Source organism: Dreissena polymorpha, chromosome 2, assembly GCF_020536995.1.
Source record: "Dreissena polymorpha isolate Duluth1 chromosome 2, UMN_Dpol_1.0, whole genome shotgun sequence".
Lineage (NCBI taxonomy): Eukaryota > Metazoa > Mollusca > Bivalvia > Myida > Dreissenidae > Dreissena > Dreissena polymorpha.
Genome location: NC_068356.1, coordinates 79,744,495 through 79,748,652, shown reverse-complemented (window position 1 = coordinate 79,748,652; position 4,158 = coordinate 79,744,495).

Sequence of the window (4,158 nt, the reverse complement as noted above, 5' to 3'; positions counted from 1 at the left end):
ATAAAGTGGACCTAAACACAAAACTTAACAAAATTTTCAATTTTTAAGTATAAATAGGGCACATAATTCTGTCAAAATGCACGCCAGAGTTATCTAACTTTGTGTTAACAGTCCCCTCATGATAGTTAGTTAGTGTACCAAGTTTGAATGCAATAGGTTTAATAGTTAGGGAATAAAATGGACCTTAACACAAAACGTAACCAAATTTTCAATTTTTTAAGTATAAAAAAGGCACATAATTGTGTCAAAATGCACACCAGAGTTATCAAACTTTGCCAGCCCAGTCCCCGCATGATAGTAAGTAAGTGTTCCAAGTATGAAAGCAATATGTATGATACTTTAGGGGTAAAGTGGACCAAAACACAAAACCTAACCAAATTTTCAAGTATAAAGGGCCAATAATTATGTCAAAATGCCAGTCAGAGTTACATAACTTTGCCTGCAAAGTTCCCTTACGATAGTTAGTAAGTGTTGCAAGTATGAAAGCAATGGCTTTGATACTTTAAGAAAAAAGTGGACCTAAACACAAAACTGAATGAAAATTTCAATTTTCTAAGTATAAAAAGGGCACATAATTATGTAAAAATGCCAGTCAGAGTTACATAACTTTGCATGCACAGTCCCCTTACGATAGTTAGTAAGTGTCGCAAGTATGAAAGCAATGGCTTTGATACTTTAGGAAAAAAGTGGACCTTAATACAAAACTTAACCAAATTATCAATTTTCTAAGTACAAAAAGGGCACATAATTCCGTCAAAATGCCAGTCAGAGCTACCTAAGTTTTGCTGCTCAGTCCCCTTACGATAGTTAGTAAGTGATGCAAGTATGAAAGCAATAGCTTTGATACTTTAGTAAAAAAGTGGATTTAAACACAAAACTTAACAAAAAATTTCAATTTTCAAGTATAAAAAGGGCACATAATTCTGTCAAAATGCAAGCCAGAATTATGTAACTTTGTCTGCCCAGTCCCCTCATGATAGTAAGTAAGTGTACCAAGTTTGAATGCAATAGCATTGATACTTTATGAGAAAAGTGTACCTAAACGAAAAACTTAACCGGACGCCGACGCCAACGCCAACGCCGACGCCGACGCCAAGGTGATGACAATAGCTCATAATTTTTTTTCAAAAAATAGATGAGCTAATAAAATGGACCTAAACACAAAACTTAACCAAAATTTTCAATTTTCTAAGTATAAAAAGGGCACATAATTCTGTCAAAATGCATGCCAGAGTTATCTTACTTTGCCTGCCCAGTCCCCTCATGATAGTAAGTAAGTGTACCAAGTTTGAATGCAATAGCATTGATACTTACTGAGAAAAGTGGAACTAAACGCAAAACTTAACCAAAATTTTCAATTTTTTAAGTATAAAAAGGGCACATAATTCTGTCAAAATGCACGCCAGAGTTATCTAACTTTGCCTGCCCAGTCCCCTCATGATAGTAAGTAAGTGTACCAAGTTTGAATGCAATAGCATTGATACTTTCTGAGAAAAGTGGACCTAAACGCAAAACTTAACCGGACGCCGACGCCAACGCCAACGCCAACGCCAACGCCAACGCCAACGCCGACGCCAAGGTGATGACAATAGCTCATAATTTTTTTTCAAAAAATAGATGAGCTAAAAATATGGAAAGAAAGAAAATGAATGAAAAAGGTCCAGAGTTATTATTAATTGTGTTGTACTATTATTTTTTTATTTCATTTTTGTAACGTATGCTCTATATCTTGATTATGATTTGACCATTTTGAGCCTCGTTTTCACAAAAAGTACCATATGTCCATATACGTGTATACTAATTCCAGTCACTCTGACCGATCTTACGCCATCAACAAATTGATACATAGAGGATATTTGTTGGATTCGGTGGATTATCGATTTTAATTCACGAGTAATCATATAAAATAATATTTTCACGAGTGTCGCTTTGTTCATCGTTTATATACATTGATAATGAGTTTTACTACAGAATTTCGCTCGGATAATGACGTCATTTCGTCAAAAAAATGACGTCAATAATTTTCACAAACAGTAAAATTATCAGTTTTAATTCACTGATATTTCTCTATAAACTACCGGAAAGCATAAAATAAATTCAGTATTTGTAACGATATATGTAAGTTTCTAACCTTAATCTGCATTTCCAAAGAAATCATTTAAATCTCTATAACGCTCAAAATCAACGAAAAATTCGTAAAGTATTTCGTAAAATAAAGTTAACACCTAAGCAATCAGTGTTCCTTATAGCAATAGCCACAATTTTAACGCTAGATGTGGTATGATTACATAGATTTTTGTAGATACAAAATGCTCGTTTTTAGTAATTTGTGACCACAATAAATTCCATGTTAATTTCCTGCGAATATATCTATTGATACGACACACGAACACTAAGATGGTACCATGTTAAAAACATAATAAAAACGAGCATTTTGTATCCACAAACATCTATTTTACCAGACCACGTCTGGCGTTGAAATTTTGACAATGGCCATAAGGAACAATGATTTTAAATTGTTAAGCTTTATTTTTCGAAATATTGTACGAAAATTTCGTTGATTTTGAGTAGTAATGTTACTTTAAACGACAAGGCGTAAACCACTGTCACTATCAACTGTACTATTACTGCCGCCGAAGAACTGATAAAATAGTATTTGACGCCTCTAATATATTAAAATGTAAATTGACCGTGCTCTGTGAAAGTGGGTTTAATGAATGTGCGTAAAGTTCCGTCCTAAACTAGGCTGTGCAGTCCGCACAGGCTTATCAGGGACGAAACTTTCCGCTGTTATTGTATTTTTCGTTTAAAGATATTCTCTTCTTAGCAAAAATCCAGTTTAGTCGGAAAGTGTCGTCCCCGATAAGCCTGTGCGGACTGCTAGGGCTTATCTGGGACGACACTTTACGCACATGCATTAAACCGCTGTTTCACAGAGCGCGGCCCATATTAAGATACGTTACTAACATTGAGCTGCGTTTTCGATGACGTCGTAAGACAAATCACGGCGTATAGCACCGTCACTATCAGCTGTAGTATTACGGTCGTCGTAGGGTTAATATGCCATGCATACGTCAGACCGCCTGAGACAAAACACGTTTTTATTATACTAATATGATGGCTTTGTGTGTCTTTCATTGTAAATATTATTTCGTCGCTGTTCTTTGAAAACCGCGTAAGTCAAATTTGGCGCAAATTGTTATTTATTTTTATAAGAACGGCGGGTTCACGGGTCATTTTCTGCGAAAATACTGGATTTAATATCCAATCGGAAGGCATAGTTATGAGCACGTGATAAAATCCTGAACACTCATTGGTGCACTAATTGTTTCTGCAAAAACTGCGTAAGTCAATTTTTACAACTGTTCAATAGGCAAAAAAGAACAGCGACGATTTGTTATTGAAAAGAAACACAGTTTTATGTTGGATAGTGATTTCATGAACACTTGGTTTATTTCTTGTTTGATTGTTTTTCATTTAAAGACATAACCCGAAAACAAAAATATTTGTTTCGCCAGGCAAATCAATGACGCCATTTTTGAATCATGGCTACGACATCATAACATAAACACGTTCTAGAAATACACTATGACTTTGTATACGTATACGTAGTCTCACTTAAATAATTTCCACTGTAAAATCCAACATACTGGATATTAATTCTGTATTTTGTAGAATGAATTCCGTTAAATTCTGTATTCAACCGCTGGGAAAGCGAGTTTTTTTTATGCGTTATCGAATAACGCTTTGTACATTCCGTTTGACATGGGGACACCTCTGTATGACACGGAAAGACGCCATACGTCATACAAAGTATTCATGTGCGTTTTCGCACACCATTTGTTTTTCTGTTGTATACGTATACCAAAGTCGAATAAATCGTTGTTTTCAATAGTATTTTCTTGTTTTTTTTTATCGTACCCTAAGTACGAAAAATTAACAAGAAAATAATTATAAATAAAATATTACAATGGTGTTACTGCCTGTTTATCGAATGAGTTAATAGTGTTTAAATGTATTCCACGAGCGCCAACGGAAAACCAAAGTCATGTAGTATTCTCTCTATACAAACAAGTGTACAAATACACGCGTGGATCTGCATTTTTTCAGCCCTTTGATGCGAATTGCAACAAAACTTGTACAAAGCACAATGTAAAG